The following is a 24,237-nucleotide window of genomic DNA, read 5'->3' as shown; positions in this document are numbered from 1 at the left end:
TGAGCTTGTGGAGTGGCGTTCCTTCATCCAGCATTGAAGGTTAAGGGACATACAGAAAGAAATACTCTGATTTCTATGCATGTTTCTCATAGCCGGTTTCAAGTAAAGGCGGTTTGCACTGTAAAATCGAGTTTGTACTAGTACGTCCCGATATATATGGAAGGAGCGTAGTTTACCTTGGACTGGAACTCTGGGTTTCCAACAAGCTGGGTGAAATACGGTTTCCACACTCATACAGTTATGAAAATTGAGCATGTTGAGAGGAGTTCCTTCATGCAGCATAAAATGCAGAGGTATTATAGACACACATTCTCTACAATTTCAGCATGTTTCCTAACACCGTTTTCAATGTAAAAGCGATTTAGTGTGGAAAACCACGTTGGAGCAAGTGCCTCCCCTTAGATATGTAAGTTGCGTAGTTCCCCTATACCAGAAAATCTGGTTTTCCAAAAAGATAGGTGTAGGACGTCTCCAAAACAAATTCAGATGTCAGAAGTAAGACTGTGGAGAGGCGTTTTTTCATCCAGCATTGAAGGTTAAGTGATATACAGAAACACATTTTCTGAGTTGTCAGCATGTTTCTCAAAGCCGGTTTCAAATAAAAGCGGTTTGCAGTGTAAAACCGAGTCCGTGCTAGAAAGTCCCCATATATATGAAATAAGGGCAGTTTCCATTGGACTGAAACTCTGGGTTTCCAACAAGGTAGGTGAAGGATGGCTTCAACACTCATTCAGTTCTGAATATTGAGAATGTGGAGAGATATTCATTTGTCTATAATAAAGGGAATGGTTTGCAGTAGAAACACCTACACTGGATTCTCAGTAAGCTTCCTAGTGCTGGTTTGAATTTCATGCAGTTTTCATTGTAAATCCCAGTTGGAACTAGTACCTTCACATTTACACAAATGTAGTGAATTTACCCACTCATAAGAAACTGTGTTCCCAACAAGCTAGCTGATTGAAGACTTTCACACAACTTAACTCTCAGAATTGTGCAAGTGGAGAGACGTTCATTCATCTAGCATGAAATAATGGGTTGCAGTCGAAACACTTGCTCTGGTTTCTCAGTATGTTTTCCTAGTGCCCGTTGGAGATTCATGCAGTTCTCACTGAAAAACCGAGTTGGAGCTTGTACCTCCCAAAATATATTTATTTAGCTTAATTTTCCACACAAAAGAAACTGTGTGTTCCCAACAAGCTACGTGATTGACGGCTTTCATACTCATTTAAAAGTCAGAATTGAAAATGTGAATAGACGTTCGATAATCTAGCATAAAGGGAATGGGTTTGTAGAAACACGTACTCGGGTTTCTCAGTATGTTTTCTACTGCCGGTTTGATGTTCATGATGTTTTCAGGATAAAACCGAGTTTGAGCTAGTACATCCATATACATATATAAGAAGTGTAGTCCCCACATAAAAGAAACTGTGTGTTCCCAACAAGCAAGGAGATTGATGGCTTCACAATTAAATCTCATAAATGAGCATGTGGAGAGAAGTTCGTTCATCTAGCTTAAATGGAATGGTTTCTACTAGAAAGACTTCTACTGGGTTTTCAGTATGTTTTCCTCTTGCCAGATTGAAGTTCATGAAGTTTTCACTGTAACACCGAATTGGAGATAGTACTTCCCATTATATATGTAAGCAGTGAATTTCCCGGCTCTAACGAAACTGTGTGATCCCAACAAGCTAGGTGATTGAAGGTTTCCCACACACTTAACTCTCAGAATTGAGCAAGTGGAGAGACATTCGTTCATCTACACAAAGGTAAAGGGTTGAAATAGAAACACTTACCCTGGACACACAGTATGTTTCCTAGTGCCGCTTGGAAATTAATGCAGTTTTCACTGTAAAACGGAGATGGAGCTATACCTCCACACATGTATTCATGTAGTGTAGTTACCCACTGAAAACAAAATGTTTTTCAAACAAGTAAGTTTTAGGATGGCTTGCAAAATCATTTATCTCTCAGAATAGAGCATGTGGTGAGACGATGTTTCATCTAGCAAAAATGGAACTGATTGGGGTAGAAAAAATTTCACTGGTTTCTCAGAATCTTTGCCTAGTGCCCTTTAGAAATTCATGAAGTTTACTCTGTAAAGTCGAGTTGGAGCTAGTAATTCCACATATATATATATGCAGTGTATTTACCCACTGAAAAGAAAATGTGTTCCAAACAAGATAGAAGATAGAAGAATTCCCACACACTTAACACTCAGGATTAAACATATAGACAGACGTTCGTTCACTTAGCTTAAAGGGAGTGGTTTCTAGTAAAAGAAATATTCTGGTTTCTCAGTCTGTCTCCTAGTGCCTGTTTGAAGTTCATGCGGTTTTCAATGTAAAATCTAGTTCGGGCTAGTACCTCCCCATATATATGTATCGAGTATAGTTTGCAACTGAAAACAATCTTTGTGTTTCCAACAAGATAGGGGAAGGACTGCTTTCATACACCATTATCTGAGAAGTGAGCATGTGGAGAGAAGTTTTTCATCTAGAAAAAAGGGGACGAATTGCAGGAGAAACACCTACTCTGGTTTCTCAGACTTTTCCTAGTGCTGGATTGAAGTTCCTGCAGATTTCACTGTAAATCCGAGTTTGAGCTATTAAATACCCTTATAGATGTATGTAGTGTAGTTTCCAACTTAAAAGAACCTTTGTGTTACCGACAAGCTAGGTGAAGAACGGCTTTCACACACACTTATCTCTCAGATTTGAGCATGTGGAGAGACGTTCGTTCATTTAGCACACAGGGAACGTTTACAAGAAAATCACTTACTCAGTTTTCGCACTCTGTTTCCTTGTGTCTGCTTGAAGTGCCTGCAGTTTTCAATCTAAAACCGAGTTGAAGATAGTAACTCCCTATATATACGTATGTACTGTAGTTTCAAACTGAACAGATTATTTGTGGTCCCAACAAACCTTGTGAAGTTCGGTTTTCACACACAATTATCTCTCAGAACTGAGCTTGTGGAGAGACGGTCGTTCAACTAGCACAAATGGAGCGGCCGCAGGGAAAACACTTAATCTCTGTTCTCAGTCTGTTCCCTAGTGCCGGTTTGAAGTTCCTGCAGTTTTCACTTTAAAACCGTAATGGAGCTATTATCTCCCCAAATATATGTAAGAAGTGCAGTATACAAATGTAAAGAAACTTTATGTTCCTAACAAGCTAGGTGAAGGAAGGTTTTTACACATACTTATCTCTCCGAAAAAAGCACGTGGAGAGACGTTCGTTCATTTAGCACAAAGGGAACGGGTTGCAGGGAAATCACTTACTCTGTTTTCTCATAGTGTTTCCTAGTGCCTGTTTGAAATGGCTGCAGTTTTCCCTGTAAAACCGAGTTGGAGCTTGAACCCACCAATATATATGTATGAAGAGTAGATTCCAACTGAAAAGATATTTGCGTTCCCAAAATGCAATCTGAAGGACGGCTTTCACACACACTAATCTCTCATAACAGAGCATGTGGAGAGACATTCGTTCATCTAGCACAAGGGGAAGTTTTTGCAGGATAAACAATTACTCTCGTTTCTCAGTCTGTTTCCTAGTGCAGGTTTCAATATCCTGCCCTTTTCCCTGTCAAACTGCGTTGGAACTTGTGCCTCCCTGTATATATTTATGTTTGGTAGTTTCCAAATGGAAAGAAATTTGTGTTCCCGAAAGTTTGTTGAAGGACTGAATCCACACACAATTATCTCTCAGAAATGAGCATGTGGATCTACTTTCGTTCATCTAGAACAAAGGGAACGGGTTGCTGGGAAACAATTACTGTGATTTCTCAGTCTGTTTCCTTGTGTCTGTTTGAAGTGCCTGCAGTTTTCACTGTAAAATCGAGTTGGAGCTAGTACCTCCTCATATATATGTTTGTAGTGTAGATTCCAACTGAAAAGAAACTTTGTGTTCCCATCAAGCTAGCTGCAGGACGGCATTCACACACACTTAATACTCCGAAATGAGCATGTGGATAGACGTTCGTTCATCTAGCAAAAAGGGAACGGTTTTCAGGGGAAACATTTACTCTGTTCTATCACCCTGTTTCCTAGGGCTTGTTTAAAGTTCATGCAGTTTTCCCTCTATAACAGAGTTGGAGCTAGTACCACCCCATATATATGTATGAAGTGTAGTTTCCAAATGAAAACAAACTTTGCTTTCACAAAAAGTTTGCTGAAGGACGGATTCACACACAGATAGCCCTCAGAACTGAGTAAGTGGAGAGAAGTTCGTTCAACTTGCACAAAGAGAACGGGTTGCAGGAGAAACACTTACTCTGTTTTCTCAGTCTGTTTGCTAGTGCCGATTTGAAGCTCCTGCAGTTGTCACAGTAATGAATACTTGGAACTAGTACATCTACATATACATGTATGTAGTGTAGTTTCCAAAGGAAATGAATCTTTGCGTTCCCAACAAGCTTGGTGAAGGCGGCTTCCACAAAAAATTATCTCTCAGAACTGAGCATGTGGATAGACTTTCGTTCATCCAGCACAAAGGGAACGGGTTGCAGGGAAAATACTTTCTCTTGTTTCTTAGTCTGTTTCCTTGTGCCTTTGTGAAGTTTATGAAGTTTTCAAACTTAAAACGTGTTGGAAATTCTACCTCCCCATATATATGTAGATAATGTTTTTTCATCTGAAAAAAATTTGTGTTCTCAACAAGATATATGAAAGACGGCTTTCTAAGAAACATCTCTCAGAACACAGCATGTTGACAGACGTTCGTTCATCTAGCACAAAGGAAACGGTTTGCAGTGGAAACTTTTTTCTGCTTTCTCAGTTTGTTTCCTAGTGCCCGTTTGATGTTCCAGCAGTTTTCACTGTAGAACTTTATTGGAGCTAGTACCTCAATATATATATCCATATAGTGTAATTACTAACTGATAAAAAATTTTATGTTCCCAGCAAGCTAGTTGAAGGACGTCTTTCACAAAATTTTTTTTCTCAACTGAGCATGTGGAGAGACGTTCCTTCATGTAGTCCAAAGGGAACTGGTTGTAGGAGAAACATTTACTTTGTTTTCTCAGTCTGTTTCCTAGTTCCGGTTAGAAATTCCTGCAGTTTTCAATGAAAAAATGAGTGGGAGTTTGTACCTCCCTTTATACATTTATGCAGTGTAATTTGAACTAAAAATAAACCTTGTGTTCCCAAACAGCTAGGTGAAGGGTGGCTTTCCCACACACGTAGCTCTCAGAACTGAGCAAGTGGAGGAAATTCGTTCATCAAGTTCTAAGGGAAAGTGTAATAGTAGAAACAGTTACACTGGATTTTCAGTCAGTTTCCCAGTTCCCGTTTCAAGATCCTGCAATTTTCACTGAAAACAGAGTTGGAGCTAGAACCTCCCCAAATATATATGTATGTAGTAAAATTTCTAACTGTAAAGAATCTTTGCCTTCCCAACAATTAAGGTAAAGTACGCATTTCACACATACGTATCTCTCAGACTGGGCATTTTGAGAGATATTCGTTCCTCTAGCACGAAGGGAACGTGATAAAGGAGAAACATTTTGCTTTCAAAGTGTTTTTCTTTCTGTCGGTTTGAAGTTCCTACAGTTTTCAGTGTAAAACCGAGCTGGAACTTGTACCTCCCCATATATGTGTAAGTAGTGTAGTTTCCAAATGAAAAGAAAATTTGTGTTGCCAACAAGATAAGTGAAGGGCTGCTTTCACACGCACTTCTCTCTCCGAAAAGACCATGTGGAGAGACGTTCATTCATCTAGCACGAAGGGAACAGTTTGCAGGAGAAACACATAGTCTGGTTTCTCATTCTGTTTCCTAGTGCCGGTTTTAAATTCCTGCCCTTTTCACTGTAAAACTGAGTTGGATTTAGTACCTAGCCATATATATGTATGAAGTGTATATACCAAATTAAAAGAAACTTTGTGTTCCCAACAAGCTAGGTGAAGGACGGCTTTCACACACACTTAACTCTCATAAGTGAGCGTGTGGAGAGACGTTCGTTTATTTAGCACAAAAGGAACGGTTTGCAGGAGAACACTTACTCTGGTTTCTCATGCTTTTTCCTAGTACTGGTTCCATATTCTTGCCGTTTTCACTGTAAAGACGAGTTGGAGCTAGTGACTCCCCATATATATGTATGTAGTGTAGTTTCCAACTGAATAGAATCTTGTGTTCCCAACAAGCTTGTCGAAGGACAGTTTCCACACAAAAGTATCCCTCAGTATTCAGCATGTTGAGAGTCGTTCGTTCACCTATTCGAAAGGGAACGGGTTGCAGGGAAAATATTTTTCTCTGTTTTCTCAGTCTGTTTCCTAGGTTCTGTTTAAAGTCACTGCTGTTTTCACTGAAAAACCGTATTGGCGCTTGTACCTCCCAATATATATGTATATATTGCAGTTTCCAACTTAAAAGAAACTTTGTGTACCCAGCACGCTAGGTGAAGGACGGCTTTCACACACACATATATCTCAGATCTGAGCATGTTGAGAGACGTTTGTTCATCTAGCACAAAAGTTAAGTTTTCAGGAGAAACACTTACTCTTCTTTCTCACTCTGCTTCCTAGTTCCTGTTTCAAATTCCTGCCGATTTCACTGTAAAACCAAGCGGGAGATAGTAACACCCCAGATATATGTATATAGTGTAATTTCTAAGTGAAAAGAAACTTTATGTTCCCAACAAGCTAGGTGAAGTACGGCTTTCACACACAATTATCTCTCAGAACTGAGCATGTGGAGAGACGTTCGTTCATCCAGCACAAAAGGAACGGGTTGCAGGGGAAACTCTTATACTGGTTTCTCAGTCTGTTTCCTACTGCCGGTTTGATGTTCCTGCAATTTTCACTGTAAACCCGTGTTGGAGCTAATACCACAACATATATATGTATATTATGTAGTTTCTTCCTGAAATAAACTTTATGTTCCCAACAAGATAGTTGAAGGACGGCTTTCACACACAATTATCTCTCAGAACTGAGCATGTGGAGAGACGTTCGTTCATCTAGCGCAAAAGGAATTTGTTGCTGTAGAACACTAACTCTGGTTTCTCAGTCTTTTTCGTAGTGCCGTTATCAAATTCATGCCGTTTTCACTGTAAAATCGACTAGGAGTTAGTATCTCCCGATAAATATGTATGTCGTGTTGTTTCCAACTGATAAGAAACTTTGTGTTCCCAACAAGATAGGTGAAGCATAGCTTTCACACACACTTATCTCTCAGAACTGAGCATGTGGAGAGACGTTCCCTCATGTAGTAGAAAGGGAACTGTTTGAAATATAAACAATTACTCTCTTTTCTCTGTCTGTTTCCTAGTGCTGGTAAGAAATACCTGCAGTTTTCAATGAAAAACCGAGTTGAAGTTTGTACCTCCCCGTATATATTTATGCATTGTAGTTTCCAACTAAAAAGAAACTTTGTGTTCTCAACAAGCTAGGTGATAGTCGGCTTCCCCACACAATTATCTCTCAGAACTGAGTATGTTGAGAGACTTTCTTTCATCTAGCACAATGGGAACGGGTTGCAGGTGAAACAATTACTCTGTTTTCTCTGTCTCTTTCCTAGTGCCGGTTTGATATTCCTGTATTTTTCACTGTAAAACCTATTTGGAGCTAGTACCTCCCTATATATATCCATGCTATTTTGTTTCTAAGTGAAAGGAAACTTTGTGTTCCCAACAATCTATGTGAAGTTCGGCTTTCACACACACTTATCTCTCAGAACTGAGCTTGTTTAGAGACGTTCGTTCATCTAGCACAGAGGGAACGTCTTGAAGGTGAGACACTTACTCTGGTTTGTCAGTCTTTTTCCTATTTCCGGTTTGAACTTTAAATTTTTCACTGTAATACCGTGTTGGAGCTAGAAACTCCCCATATATATGTATGGAGTGTAATTTCCAACATAAAAGGAGCTGTATGTTCCCTATAGTCTAGGTGAAGTTAGGCTTTCACACAAATTTATCTTTCGGAACTGAGCCTGTGGAGAGACGTTCTATAATTTAGCAGAAACGGAAGGAGTTGCCGTAGAAACACTTACTGTGGTTTCTTAGTATGTTTCCTAGTGCTGGTTTGGAATTAATTCAGTTTTCACCTTAAAAACCTGTTGGAGCTTGTACCTCCCCACATATATATATTTTCTGTTTTTTCCAACTGAAAATAAATTTTTTTCCATCCAACTATGTGAATGTCGTCTTTCACACACATTTATCTCTGAGAACTGATCATGTGGCGAGACGTTCGTTCATCTAGCACAAAGGAAATGGGTTGCTGTAAAAACACTTACTCTGGTTTCTCAGTATTTTTCCTAGTACCGTTTTGAAGTTCATGCAATTTTCAGTGTAAAACCGAGTTGGAGCTTGTACCTCCCCATATATATGTATGTCGTGTTGCTTCCAAATTAGAGAAACTTTATGTTCCCAACAAGCTAGATGATTGACGGCCACACACACACGTATACCTGAGAACTGAGCATTTGGAGAGATGTTCTTTCATGTAGCACAAACGGAATTGGATGCTGTAGGATCACTTACTCTGGTTTCTCATTCTGTTTCAAAATGCCGGGTTTTAATTCATGCAGTTTTCACTGTAAACCCGAGTTCGAGGTAGTAACAATAAATATATATTTATGTAGTGTAGAATCCAACTGAAAAGAAATTTGTTTTCCTAACGAGCTAAGTGAATGTCTTCTTTCACTCACACTTATATCTCAGACCATAGCATGTGGAGAGATATTCGTTCATCTAGCTCAAATGTAGTGAGTTTCAGTAGAATCACTTACTCTGGTTTCAGTATGTTTCCTAGTGCCTGTTGAAAGTTCATGCAGTTTTTACTGTAAAACAGATTTGGAGCTAGAACCTCCCCATATATATGTATGTAGTGTAGTTTCCCACTGAAAAGAAGCTGTGTTCCCAACAAGCTACGTGATTGACTTTTTCACTCACACTTATATCTCAGAATTGATCATGTGGAAAGACATTCGTTCATCTAGCTTAAGGGAAATGGTTTGCAGTTAAAACACTTACTCTGGATTCTCAGTATGTTTCCTCTGCCGATTTTAATTTCCTGCAGTTTTCACTTTAATTCCCAGTTGGAACTTGTTCCTCCCCATATGTATGTATGTAGTGTTGTTTCCCACTTAAATGAAACTGTGTTTTCTCAATAAGGTAGGTGACTGACGGCTTTCACACACACTTAACTCTCAGAATTGAGCATGTGGGGAGACGTTCGTTCATCTAGCATAAATGGAATTTGAAAATGATGATCATGACCTGTGCTTGTAAAAAAACAGTTAAGGGAGCATTAATTTAGAGCCTTTATAGTTATGGCCATGAGACATTACAGAATTTCGTTTTCAGCAGTTGATTTCTTTTTTTTAAACTTCAGAAAACTTAAGTCTTTCCTGTAACTGGATATAGATAGTGAATATCTTAAAATCTTGAGCGACCGCTTCAAAGTAGACTAGTTACTTTGCTTTTGGTCTTTAACCTAAAGGAATATCCAGAAGTCCAGTGGCAGTTCATAAGCAAGGGCATTATCCTTGCCTTTTCATTTTTTATGTGGAATAGGTATAACTGTATACTAGGTTACTGTGTTTATCTGAAGAGCTTCTTGAATATGTATATGTAAGTTATATTTTCAAAAATTATAATATTATGAAAATCAATTAACCTTGGAGATATATTTCATATATTTTATTCTTTAATAATATAGATTTAGATAGCCCTGTTTTATGTAATACTTATGAAAATAAGTTGGCTTTATATAAATCCTTTTTTGATAAATCATTTAAAAATTGGTTTTTTTTATCATTTGCTTCTTAAAAATAAGAAATTAATTGCACAATATGTATTTTCCTTCAAGTTCATCCTTTTTTCTCTATACTATCTTGAGTTGCTTAGATAATTTTTCCCGCAGTATTATTTATTTTAAACACTCAGTATGTGCTTCTGTCTGTTGCTTTATTAGAGAGCAAGAATTCATTATTATTTTTAATAAAATATACTTTCAGGAAACTATACTGGGATTCATTCATTCACACAGTTAAGCAATGATACCTGTTTTGTTATATCAATTGTCTAAGCCTCTCAACTTCCAAAAGATTACATGGACAAAGTTTAAAACGTCATAAATGATTGACTAACAAAGTTTATTGTGTTCCTTGATTAAAAGTACAAATATGAGTCAGTCTTAAATTCGGATGTAAACGTCTTATAAATTACATGAGTCTTCTCCAAAATTCTTTAATTTGGGCTTTAAATCCTCCAGTAAAAAACTGGTTTGAAGAAGAAGAAAGTCGAGAATAGATTCAATCCAAATTCTATGGGAATAAACAAAGCTAAATGTTTCAGTCATTTTTTTGAAGCAGAATAGGTATGATATGTGCACCATATGATTTTAATAGTATTCATCTGAACATACGGTTTTGACAACATGAGACCACAAGCCAGCAAACAAGATCTCAGGCAAAGCAAGAGAAACAACTGAGGGGATTTTCTGCTGCAAAATTTCCCCTAAATAAAACTGTAATTGAGAACAAATCTGATGCCATATTGGTTCTGTTCCTTCAGTTTGAAGCACTGTGCCCTGTTTTCCAGGCTTAATCTTGCTGGCTTTGCACCTTTTGTAAAACAACGTTGCCTTTAGCCTAAAACCTACAGGAAAGCCTATTCTCGGGGCTCTGACCTTTAAGGATGTTAGCACTTCTGCACTTATGCAGAGATGGCAAGTTGCAAAATAGAGAATAACCTTTGTTTTGTTGGAGGCTTACAGGGACACAATAGCCTGAGCCACATGGATGGCTGCAAGAACAAAGAATCCCGGCAGCAAGAAGTTTGCACAACCAACCACACCCCCTCCCCTTTTTAGTTCAAAAGGAGCCTTAATTCTGACTTGGGAAAGATGATTCTCCAGGACATTAGTCCCCCATCTTCTTGGTCTGCCAGCTTTCTGAATAAAGTTACTATTCCTTGCCCCAAAACCTTGTCTCCTGATTTATTTATTTATCACTGTGGTGCAGTGAGCAGAACAAGTTTGGCCTCAGTAACAGAACCAGCTTTGTCATTCCCTCTGATGTGAAATCTCTCTGGGTGTACAAGTGCTTGCCTGGTGGTGGTGGTGGCGGTGGTGGTGGTAGGCAAAAATATTTCACATCTCCTGATTTCAATAGGCTAAAATTTACTGCTATTTAAGTCAACTCTAGACATTTACAGAATCACCTGCAGATGTGCTTCTGGGAGCTACAAAAATTCCAACAATGAAAATAATTCTATTGTCTCCAGACAAGATAATTTTCCTCAAAATTCAGCAGCTCTGAAACACACTTCAGGAGTACAGATAGATGCAGTGTTCTTCATTTCCCATGCTGTTCTGACACAATTTTCCACTTATATCAAAGTAAATTAAAATCAGTCTTCAATAGCAGATGCTCTGTCATGATACAACAATGTCAATTCCACTTATTTATTGAGCCAGAGCAGCTTTAGAATAAATGACTTTATACCAAACTCCTGCTTGATATCCTGTCTTCTCCATGGTGGCTAATTCCTTCTTCTTACTTCCTAAAAGTTCTCCTGTTATGGGAAGTTAGCCTTTACTGTGCACATTCAATTGGAAAGGCACAAATTAAATATGTGAGGGGATGACATACATATTTAATTCTTACTTATACATAAATAAAAGCACACAGGACCTGTGTCTTGGAAGATGTCACTTTCTAATGTGGGCAAAAGGATGGTCTATAGTTCAATCAATGATCTAAAAGCAGTTTTCTAGGATATAATAAAGCAGTGCTTGAGTTATAAGACAGAACAACTCCTGGATATGAATCAGTGGCACCAATCAGTGGGTGCACATGTGTGCATACACACGCCTATGCACACGGAGCAGCCTTGGAGACACTCCATCTGTGCTGATGGAGCAAAGCCATGCTGGGGAGATGAGGAAAAAGTGCCTAATACAATCAAACCAGGACACCTGAGTAATGGGTAATAGGAGTCAATTGAATTTTCTGGTAAGCTGAAGGCCAAACAAAAACACTTTAATTTCAAACGTCATTGTTAAAAACTTTCTTAAAGCACAGAAGCCTGTTTTCCTGCTTTGCTTAGTGTCACATGGCATATTAAACATGACAGATTCTTAGTTCTCTGACTGTGGAACGGGAAAGGCCTTGCTGTCATATTTCTGAACATTAGTCTATGTTTTGCAGCACAGTGGATACTGAAAATGGGGCAATTTGAGTGAATGGGAATGGAAATAACCTAGCAGTCATTGACTGTGTGTGATTTGCCAACTTTCTCCAAAAAGTAGGGGTAGCAAGCAAATCAGATAAATTGAGGGATCCTGGGGTGGGGAGTCAGGTGGGCTGACAGCTGGGTGGCCCCAGGTAGCTTGTTTTACTGTGTAAAATTGTGACTATGATCCAGACAGTAACACACTGTCAAATTCTTGTGCCTGTAGCTTTGATACCTGGCCAAGTCTGTGAGCCAATTTTATCGATGGTGCATAATGAAGATAACTAACATTACCTGAGGACCAGGTTGTGTGACTTCCATGCATTGACTCACTGAATTCCCTAAGCACCCTTTGTGGTACATAACAGTCTTAAATTATGCAGCAGGGGATTATTCTGTTTGCAGATGATAAAATGAAACTCTGAACTGTTGAAGCCTGGCCCGAAATAATGCAGATGGGAAGACGCCGTGCTGGGAGCTAAGCTCGGGCCAGGCTACAGAACCTGAAGCTCCCAGCAAGTCCCCTCACCCAGGAACCTGGCCCACAGCCACTGCCTGGCCCTGTTCTATTTCTATGAGTGCTCATAGGAAAAAGCCAGGTACTCAGGGTCAATGCGACTTGATTAAGAAATTCAAACTGGGATAGCCTTTTTTTGGGGACTGTAACCTGGGAGTGAAACTGGCAGTGAAGTAAGGGAGGAAACATCTCTGGTTGTAAGAATATTTCTAGGGAAGAAGGTTCCCTGATGGGCTGGCATGGGAATCGCTGTGGTTGGGAGCCCCGTGTTGCACTGTGGGGTTGTGGGCAGGGAAGGAGAGAGGCTGTTCATACTGGTCATAGTCAATACAGTTTGTAAACAGCTGAGTTCTGTTCCCTCACAGCTCAGACACATGCAGGACATGAGGATGCTTAGCAAATGACCAAAAGTAGGTATCAAAGACCAAGAGTGGGGTGGGGAGGAGAGATGGGGCCACATTCTGGAAGAACCGCTGCCCCAGGGGACCAGGAAGGTAGTGAATGATTGGGGATGCACAAAGGGTTTCTATGGCCTCATCAGGTAGTTCCTATTTTAAACTGATAGTCTGGAATATATGGTCAAATGCGGTGGAATGTCTGCTCTTATTTTAAGTTCTACAAACACTTAAACGGATAGATTTCTATCTCCATTATACAAGCACTGCTGGGTGACCTTTATAGTCAATGTGAGGATCAAAAGAGTGAGTACTTATTAATGCTATTCCCATGCTTCTTCTGAATTAACACTTCAGCAACAGTATAACGGCCACGCTCCTTAACAACTGCCTCTGTAAGGGTCTTGTAAGTCACAAATAATAATTATAAAGAAAATATATTAAAAATAATAACAATTACAGTTACAACAACTATGTTGTTTATAACGATGATAGTGTTAGCATCTCCCTCTCATATTAAACAGTACCCAACACTAGATTCCTTAGGAAACAACGCCAATGCATTTTTGTACTTTTCTAAGTCTTCACCCAATGAAGCCTTTTTATTCACATTGGTCCACCACAGCCAGAATTGCTGTTCCTTGCATGGTGGGCTGCCATGCTGTGATGTTCTGGGCTTTTTCTGGCACAATGCGTCTATACTGGGTAGTCAAGGTTCCACGTACCCACTCTGATTTCCAATATATTGTTCTCCAGAGCCAACAGAGGGGCCACTGGAAAGAGGCCACATATACTGTGGTGAACCCAAACTGAATACCTGTTGAAGGAATGGACACAAAACATGGAGTGGTGGATGGATGGAAGGACAACATAAATTCTTTTACTCCTGTAAAGAGAGAGGGGAAAATGGTGAAATAAATCCCAAAGAGAAAAGACGTTCATGGTAATAATAATTTTCAACAGTGAAAGAATCCAAACAAAAGGCAAATATAAAATCTCTGGGAAGAAGACTCATTACAACCTGTTTCTTTCACATATATACCCTTAGTAGGAATAACATACTTAAAAATCTTCAACCAACCATAATTATTTGCTCATAATAAACTTGGGAATCTTGAAGCATATTATTCACTCTCAGTGTTGAAATAATACAATCTTGGAAGATGATTTGTATTTGAGGATTAAAAAAAGAATATTGTGGATGTATCTAACAATTTAAATAGAAATAAGAAATGTACCTTTGGGAAAGCTATGCATAGAGAATGTTGGAGGAAATACACTGAATATAGGCAAGTGAGCAAGCTCCCTTGAGTCTGGGAAAGTGAGTGCAGCACATTCAGAGAGTCTATGAAGTTATTACAAGCCACAGAAATGTATGCAATTAAAGTGTCTTCCTAAGCAAAATATTCTTCTTCAGGAATTTTTATCTTGATATTTCTATGGTCTGTGTGGTCACAGGAAGTCAAATTTATGGTGGTGGCTTAGAAGTTCTTTTCTCTCTGTGTGTAATTTACAGGGCAATGCTACAGATGGGGCAGCAGAGATCTGTGGTAAGCTGTTCCATAGGGTGGGGGAGCGGTTAGAAATGATAAGGTCAGAGATCTAAAAGACTTTTAGACCCTCCCCTCCTAACTGGCAGACCTTTAAAGTAAACTAGCACAGGTATGTAACTAAGACAGTGGATGAGAGGCAAATTTATAGTCCCTTTAGTGTTACTGCTCAGTCAAGGGGTAGGGACCACTCTGGCCAGGAACGGCAAGACCGTGAATGGGGTGGATGCGTAGGAGGAGCTGACATTTGCTTCTGACCTGAGAGGCAGGCGTGTGTTGCAGAAAAGCCGACAGTGCTGGAAAGATGCAGTAGGTCCACAGCCCAAAAGGAGCTGTCATATTCAGGGAGGTCAGAGAGCAAGAACCAGAGTTAGTGACGCCACAGGGTCAGCAGCGTGGCAGCATTGATGTCAGTATCTGTGTCCATAACCCACCTAACCCTACATGAGCTCATCTGCCTACGGGGGCAGGTAAGTAGCTGAAATGCTTGGAGTGGGTGCAGCCACTGGCAAATTGGCAAGTGGACATCCTAAGGAAACGCAATGCTCAACATCACCTTATTGGAAATAGGGCCTCACAGTGTCAGATCTCCTTCTTATTCAAGAGAAGCCAGAAATTAAGAGTTTATTAGCAATCAACCCAGATCAAAACCCAGAAAAGATATCATTTTATAATGACAAAGCAGGCACAGACTATTCAGAGATAAATTAATGAAAAATATTAAGAAGATTCTGATAAATGATTTAAAAAAAGAAAAAAAAAGATGATTGAATGAACAGTAGAATGCACCACCCTCTTCAGTGGGCAGACTCAAATTTGGGGGACATAGAACATTTTTTCTCCAAAATAAATTTAGTATCTGAATGCAAATTTAGTTAATAATCCCAAATGGATTTAAGAAAAAAATCTGAAAGGTGATCCTAAATGTATTCCAGAAATATACCTATATATACAAATAAAGTAATGAGGAGGGATGTTTCAATTTGTAGTATTAGGGATATTCTGGAAAAGGATAAAACAGGACCAACTCTAGGAGGTATTAATCTATGTTCATGGAAACAGTATAGAAATAGTGCACTGAGAGTATGAATGAAATACATTACATTTCAAGAATAGACGTGGATATTTATGAGATTTTAGTAATATTATAAAACTGACACTTCAAATCAGTGGATTCAAGTTCTGCAGTAATTAGCTAAATCATTGGAAGGCCTGGTAGGCTGTCCTCATTTATGACATTAAAATAAATTCCAGATAATTTTTTAATTAAAAAATAAAACACCAGAAATAACCCAACATGATTTAATCTGTTCAGATTTTCAAGCGAGAAGAACTTTCTAAAAAGCTTTTGGAACAAAGACCAAAAAGTGCAAAGGCCTAGCAACTCAGCAAGGCCAGAAACGCCCACTGTAAAACAAAATGAACCCTCGCCCAACCCTCTCTCACGGCCCTGTATTGCTCTCTGATATGTTCTACACTTTCTTCTTCCCTTTAAAGTCCAGTTTCTTGGAGAAGTACCTGCGCTGAAGACACCTCAGGGCTCAGAGCCCTGCATCCCCCACGGCCCTCATCGCAGCACTGAGACAGGAGTTGTACTGCCGGTGGCTGCGTGTTTCAAACTAGTCAGCATTTTCAGCTCGTGTTTATTTGATTACCAGTTAGCTTTTGCCGTGGACAAATATTTTCCTCTCAGGGGGACGTTTTACCCCGTAATTTTTGTTTTACTTAAATAAACTTAAAAAGCCCAGACAGAAAAGTTTGTGTGCACATATGCACACACACAGATACACACAGATCTGTTTTTTAAAGTCTACCTAAGTATAGTCCTCCTCCTCCTTTTCCCCAGGCTTGGCAATTAAAGGTGGGCTTTAGCTCTTGCTTTATTGCCCCACACACACCCCCTTTCTCACTATGCTCCTTTTAGTCAGTGTTCAAATCCCTCTTAAGCCAGGTTACAGCCTTCTCTGTGTTGCCTCAACTAGTTTCTCCCAACTGCTCTGCTATTCTTCTTTCTCTTGGTGGATTTCTCTTCTCCCATGTGCCATGTACATGGCCATTTTCCCCAGGGCCTCGTCCTCAATCCTCCACTTGGCAGGAATGAATCGCCCCCACGGCCTCACCCACAGCTCCTCTGAGCTCCTGACTGTTGAATCCAGCTTAACAACGGGCATCACTCCTCAGATGTCCCATAGACACTTTGCAATCAAAATGCCACACACAGAACCATCTCCTCGAAAGCATCTCCTCCCCTTACACTCCCACTGCAGATCCACTCTCCAGATGGGTCACTGGAAAGTCACCTCAGCAGCTCTGCAGCCCGCCGCCCCGGCCCTGTAGTCCCCTCTGCAGCAGTCACCACTTCTGCCGCCCACGACTCTCTCCCTCAGCCAAGGGCCTCTCTGCAGGCGTGTGTCACATGTCGGGATTACCTGGGGTGGCCCCCGAAATATCCTTTCCCCCCAAAATGTGGGCCTCCCCCCAAAAATGTTATTATCCATTCTGCTGCCAGTATAACCAGATATACTTTAACATAATCAATATGCAATTCTCTTGCTTACATATATTCCAATATAGCCCTGTTTCTTTAAGGATACATTCAAGTCTAATCACACAAGACCCATTGTGACAGTGGCCTTGTGCACCTGATATTCCCACCTGTGGATACTTTGTTCTAACCCTACTTGTTGTTCTTCAGTCTGGCCAAGCCGCTTCATGCCGTGTACTCTTATATGTCTCTACCTCTCTGCATGAAGTGTCCACTCCCTCTACCACAAATTAGAGAGCTAACTTCCTTTCACCTTTCAAAATTCAGTTCAAATATTCCCAGCTCTATGAAGTCCAATGTGTGTTCACCTGCTTAGCAATCCATCAACTACTCGCCAAGTCTCGCCTGCCCTGCGGAGTGCAGACACCAAATCTTACCTGTCTTGTTCTCCCCAGCAGTTGATACAGTGTTTAGCATAGCAGGTGCTCAGTGTTTGTTGGATAGATAAATGAATGAATCAGTAAAGAGATGAGAGGTCTACAATCCCCCCCAGTTACTCAGCTGCCATTTTGGAAAGTTCATTCTCTGGAGTTAAGGAAATGTCAGTGCAGGTGGTGGGCAGACAGAACAGAGGTGAGGGCGTGGGGGAGAAAGGCCTGGTCCTGGAGAGCGCAGGAGAGGCGTGGGTGGGATAACAATGGAGAGAGAGGGAATGGAGTGGGCGCATGCAAGGAGATGTTGAAGAACAACTGATATTAACTGCAGTAAATTAAATGGAGAACATAATATATGAAGGGAAGATCAAGTTAACACAGCAAGGGTGGAAAAGGCAGTACCAGAGACGAAGAGCTCTCACTTCATCACTCACTGCATTTCACTTACGGCACCCGCCCTCTGGGAAGGCAGCGCCAAGTTCTTGAGAGACTGGTGTTTGTGCTGTGGGTGCTCTAAGTACAAAACGGTATCTTATGGCTTCCAGATTTTAAGACTGATAGATTATTTCTCTTGTGTCCCGTGTCTGAGTTCTCAAACAGCAGGATCTTTTGCTTCTGGGGGTGAGCTATTGTGGTTAATAACTAAGGGTTACTCCAATAATCTCAAAGGACAGTGGGGAAATCACTAGAACAAATAAAAGAGAAATTTCACTCAGAAAAAAACATATGCCCTATAGAACCTTGTGGGGGCCTTGGGGGCAATGTTACCACCAACTCATCTAACAGTTGTATGTGAGTGCATTAAAACTCCAAGCTCAAGTCACTTAAACACATATGAGAACCAGGGTCCAGGCTGTGGTGCTTCAGACATGCACGGGAAGATGAAAAGCCTGACTATTGCCTCCGACAGGATCAGTCCAGCCGGGGAGAGCAATGGACACAGACATGATCAAGCACCATCAAGACAAGAATCAACTGCAATTCATGCTTAGAGAGGAGAGCAGAAAATCTCTAAAAAGTTGAGGGTTTGCTGCCAAGGCTTGGCAAGAGCCCTTCCAGGCAGAAAAGCAGAGAAAGATACTTCTGGCGAAGGAGTCTAGGGATGGTGGCAGGGTGCGAGGCCTAAAGAAGCAAGGGTGGAGGGCTCCAGGGTCATCTGTCAGAAGCTGTTCCCCTTCAGCAGCTAAGAGGCCTAACTAAAAAGGCAGGTGGGGTGTCATTAATGATCATGGGGAAAACTGGGAGGAGAAAACTGAGGTCAGGAGATCACCACCAAAGGCACTTTATTTGAGAGGAACAAAAATAATTCAAAAAGCACTTGAAAATCCTATCTCCCATGAACGAAAAGAACACAAAATAAGTTTCACTCCAGAGTTGAATACAGAATAACAGACTGCCTACTCTCAAAAATGGATTGAAATTTCTAATTCGTTAGGGATTATTTAGAGAATAGGAAAACGAATAAATCTGAACAATCTCTCTAGAATAGCTGTTACTCCATCCTGTTATGTAGGGTAGAGTTAGGCTGAATTATTTAATTAGTATTTTAATGAGACTATAAAGTTGTAAAAGTCCTATCAATTTCTCCCAAAAGCGTACAACTTTTCCTTTCAATGACCTTTATTTGACTTAACTAGAACAATAACTATTTTCCAAGGCTTTTTTCGTGTGTGTTAAAATACCAAATGATATGCTGCCCTCAGAATGTTGTTGTTATTATTAATGCTGATAATAGCCCCAATAAGAAATATTTACAATTATGACTCATTTTGGAATAACAGGTCATTGGATTAAAGTCCTTTTGAAAATAAGCAAAAAAAACGAACATAATTTCTACACCAGGGACAGGAGCTGCACCCTTAATCGAACCTGGTCACTAAGCACAACAAAAGCAAAGATGAAACTCAAATCAGACACCAGGCCACAAAGCATAGCTGACTGAAGATGCCACAAAATGACCTTTCATTCACCTAGGGAATCAGATGCGTTTCTATGTATATTATATATTTTAAAAGCAATTATTATATATATAGCATGTAATTTAGGAAAAAGAAAACTCCCTCTTTCTGTAGACTTATAAACAGGAAGCCCAATGGGGTGTCTTGCAGACATGAACCCGCATGCATAAATGCAAAGCCTATTGACCAAAATACTTTCCTGTCTCCTAAGCTTAAAAAAAAAAAAGTAATTCAAGGCAGTGGTGAGCTCAAAGGTCTCAGATACAAAACGTGCACATCATCAGCCTTCTAGTAGATAAAAGTGCGCCATGCATAATAGAAAAGATGAAGTTTCCTATGGAAATCTATTTTGAGATGCAACAATTTAAAGGCAACCGAGAGCTCAAAACCAAGTTCAAACAAAGAGAAACAAAGGCCAAGCAAATGTACAGAAATGGACAAAGACATTGGAGAAGGAGGGGATCTGTGTTCTACCAATACTCCAGATCAGCAAATTCATCCTGAATTCAAGCCAGTGATGTGCCATGAGGTCACTCAAGGAACCAGGCTGAAACCATCGGCCAGAAGAAATAGGAAAAATGTCAAAGGCAGGTGTGAGGTGTGGAAGGGGTGACCCTGTGACCCTTGCTGCCATGAGGCAGGATGCTCTTGCGGGCTTTCTGCACAGGCTGGCAGGCTCACATGACTCTGTTTAGAAGGATATCAGCCAACAGCTGTGCCACACGGGCTGCAGCCCGTGCTGAGTCACATCTAGTAACGGTTCTGAGTTCATCCTTAGACGACATGACCAGAAGGATCTGAGAATCAATGATGGAGAATTACCTGAATGAGTATTCCATTTTATTCCATGGCAGTAAACCTTCAGCTTTGTACAACATAAATATTGACAAAGATATACACAGGCAACCTATTTGAAAGCCTGACTGCATAATTGCATCTAATTGAGAAAAGCGGGCTCCTTTTCGGTATGCTAGGTCTTTGTTTGGCTCGGTAACCGATGCTTCTGAGACCCAAAGCATATTCTAGTATAACCGACAGCACAGAAATCCCCACTGATGACTTACTCATTTCAGGGTATTCATAAAATAACCCCAGTTTGCCCGTTGGATACAGATGGTTGTCCCATTCCCATCGTGGGGTGGTCTGTTCTGCTCCCGAAACTGTGGCATCATTAGATTCATGACCCAGCTGTCAAACAGATCAAATTATAAGGCAAGATATTATCAGACCAAGGTCATAAAAGTATTACTGACATTTCAAGCTGAACACATCATCTTCCCAAGTATTTAATTTCTTGTTCTCAGGATAAATTTCTTTTTATTGCTGCCTCCCTACCCTCAAGTATTGTGAAAACTAGTCCTGACTACGTACCTTGGGTTTACCAAAATTGTAACGACTACTACTACTTTATCTCCTACCTCCTTTTCAGGTGGGCACTTTAGCTTTTAGAAGATACCTACCCTCATTTGTTTTTTCCCCCATTTCTCTGCTATTATCCACCATGGCATTTTCAGTCTGTAAATTGTCAGAGAAAATAAGTAAAAGAAAGAAATACAGGGTCGGTGAGCTGGTGATAAGTGCTGCAGAGGAAAATAAAGGAGGGCGAGGAATGTGTGGTAGGGAGGAGTGTGGATGGGGCAAGTGACCTTTGAATAAGGCAAAGACGGAGGCAAAGGGTTGGGCAGAGGGAACAGTGATCACAGGCCTTGAGGTCCCTCACGCTGGACAGACAGCATGGAGGCTGGTGTGGGCCAGAGTGAATAGGAAATAAGTGGTGCTTTTGGGGGGTGGAGCCTTAGAGGCTGCCGTGAGGATGTGGGCATTTTTCCCTCTGAAGGAACTGTGGAACAATGGAGGATCACTGAGCAGAAAAGTGACACTCTAACGTTGGATCGAACAGGTCCAAGACCCTAATTTAAGCTGAACAAATCAAGGGCCAAAGAAGTGACATGCCACCTCAAATTCAGTGCAGAGCTTGAAAGAAACAGCCTCGACTCGCAGCCCAGTGCTCTGCACCCTTCTGGATGTTGTCCCACAGAGCTGTCTCTAAGGTTATATTTTTTCCTCACTCAGAGGCTTGTGGGACAACTGAATGCTTCCCCCTTTTTCAAATGGCAATTTGTCATGAAAGGAATTCGGAGTTGGCAGTGAAACAAGGCATGGACCTGTAGACTACAGAGCTGTTTTTCCTGAAAGCAACAGCTGGCGCGTGGTTTACTCGTGGAGTTCAGCAGAAGAGACAGAGCAACAACAGACAACTTAGCATCTTGCGGAGCTTCGGCTGACTGCACTGCACGTTTGGATGGATTTCAAATTTGGACAGTGAGGCGGCTTCACACGAAAGGCAGGTGTATACATCATACATGCCCACACGTCTGTATGCACACACACGTGGACACACACAGAGTATATGATGTGACTTGTAAAGAGCTGCCCCTGCTAGGTTTCCCACTGCCTCTGATCTCAGCGTTAACCTTTCCCTGGCCATGCTCCCAGGGTTGCTACGAGAATTCTTTGCAATGGAACATGCCCTTCGCTTCACAAACTTTCCCCAATTCTTTCAATGACATTAGGGGAAGAGCAGGGAGCTCTGTGAGGGGGTGGGGATATGGACTCGAGATACCCCTGAATCTGAATCCACACTTCATGGCTTATTTGTTATTTAACTTTATTTACATTCAAAATGCAATTGTTGCAGATCTCAGAAGTTGATTTACACTCACTGCTGTGGCAGAATGTTGCGGTCAGTAGACCCACCACTGGATCCTCTTATTCAACACGTCCTTCCAATAATTCAGATATTACTGTATCACAAATGCCCATTTCTATATTTTGATACCTGCTTTTCAGTATAATTATCTTCCTTCTTTATTCTCTAAATCTTATGATTTTTAAATATTTTTCTGAGAAGTGTTCCACAGGCACTTTACATATGATAAGTTGATAAAGAGATCCTGGAGCTCAAAACCACATTTAAATCCTGATATAAACTCAACTGTGCCGTATACATGGATAGGTTTAGTCTGCTTCCTTTGTTACTTTGTTTAGTAATTTTTGTTTCAAACAAGATCCTACTGTATAGCACAGGGAACTACATTCAATAACTTTTAATAGCCTATAGTGGAAAAGTATATGACAAGGAATATATATATATATATATGTATGTATATGTGAATCACTATGCTGTATACCAAGAATTAACACAATATTTTACACCAACTATACTTTCAACAAAAAATGTTGAAATAAAATTGGGAGGTGAAACTTCGACTGCCCAGGCTGCTGTCAAGATGAAACGATTCAAAGCAGGCCAGGTATTAGCAAACCCCCTAACACATCAAAACCCCATATGGGATCTTCTTTTTGAGCAGCACAGGCTAACCAGCTGTGGTCACCTGTAAATAAGGTTGAAGTCACTTAGACCCTTGGCTTGGGAACGCCGTGGCCACCGGGGTGGGGGTCACTGCAGCACCTACGAGAATGACGGGGACAGCCTGCTCCTGACGCCGCTCCCCAGGCCTCAGCCCGGAGCACTGCAGTCAGGTCTGAGGTCCGGCCGGGAGCGCACAGCTCCACAGCCACTCGGAGCCCTGCGGTGCGGGTGGAGCTGGGACCGCGCTCGTCCATCACCCTTCCAGGCACCCAGACTCGGGAGTCCCCTGGGGGAATTTTTCTCTGCCTCATAATTCCTGTCTCAGCCTCTTGTGGAATGCGGTCCATGCCCAACGGAAGCAGGGCTTTAACCCTCCGGGACCCAAATCCATCACGGCTTGGATCCAGGATGTAACTTCCATGTTAACTCACCTGGTGCTCGCTTCTTGTGCTGAACTGCCCTCCCCCGTCGATGACATTAGGTCGTATTAGAAGTCCCGACTTGCTTGTCCTTAGCTAAGACTCTGAGCCTCTTGCTCAGTCTTCCTGACTGGAACCACTCTTCTGTGGCAGAAAAGCTTGGGCTGTCGGCAACCCATCATTGTCCTCGGTCTTTTGGGTTTTCTGTTGGTTTATGGTTCTCATGCAGGGATACCAATTTGCACATGAGAAACACCTGTAGACATTTTAAAAAATACAGACACTGGATCCTCCCCACTCTTCAGCCAAGGCTGGAAGCTTTCTCCCTCTAGCAGGGGTTACACAATAATTTGCTTGTGAATTGACCACACATATTGGCATAATCATGGTAAATTGCCCTTTACTCAGTGCTTCCCACATGGCATTTTCTACTTCATGTTGTCTTTGTACGTTCATTATCACATTTAATCCCTGAATTATAGATAATCACCTTTTCTTTTGAGGACACTCCTACTTGCTAATCTTGAATACAAGTATCTTTGATTCTCTTAATCTATTTCATTCCTGAGTTTCCTGTTCCTGGATTTAAAGAGTGAATTATGGACACATGTATTTAAGATTCTCTTAATATATCTATCTGACTCATCCTCTAACCAAATCATATCTGGAGAAGAGAGATTTTCTCTTTTAAATATTTGCATTTTCTTACTATATAGTAGTGCGTACACACGGTGGAAAATGTAGAAAGCATACAAAGTAAGAAAATTACAGCCATACATTATCTAAACACCAAAGGACAGTGCTATGTCATGTTGGGCATTTAACCATTTTTCATAATATTTTATCATAAAATTTCCCTAGGGCAAGTTACTTAACCCTGGAATTGTACTAGACTTTTGTCAAGTACAGAATAACATTCTCAGAAATGACCCCA

General features: G+C 40.8%; 1 long non-coding RNA gene across 1 annotated transcript in view; it reads right to left on the bottom strand.

Annotated features, from left to right (window-relative positions):
• Nucleotides 1-13,160: 13,160 nt before the first annotated feature.
• The window catches only part of LOC141576891 (uncharacterized), a 49,744-nt gene continuing 38,667 nt past the window's right edge, over nucleotides 13,161-24,237 (bottom strand). Inside the window, exons 5-7 of the long non-coding RNA XR_012505313.1 lie at nucleotides 23,316-23,559; nucleotides 20,576-20,699; nucleotides 13,161-13,970 (exon numbers count right to left, since the gene is read on the bottom strand). This is a non-coding gene — a long non-coding RNA (uncharacterized LOC141576891). The remainder of the gene's footprint in view (nucleotides 13,971-20,575; nucleotides 20,700-23,315; nucleotides 23,560-24,237) is intronic.

Source organism: Camelus bactrianus, unplaced genomic scaffold, assembly GCF_048773025.1.
Source record: "Camelus bactrianus isolate YW-2024 breed Bactrian camel unplaced genomic scaffold, ASM4877302v1 HiC_scaffold_43, whole genome shotgun sequence".
NCBI lineage: Eukaryota > Metazoa > Chordata > Mammalia > Artiodactyla > Camelidae > Camelus > Camelus bactrianus.
This window is presented reverse-complemented; position numbering and strand designations above follow the sequence as displayed.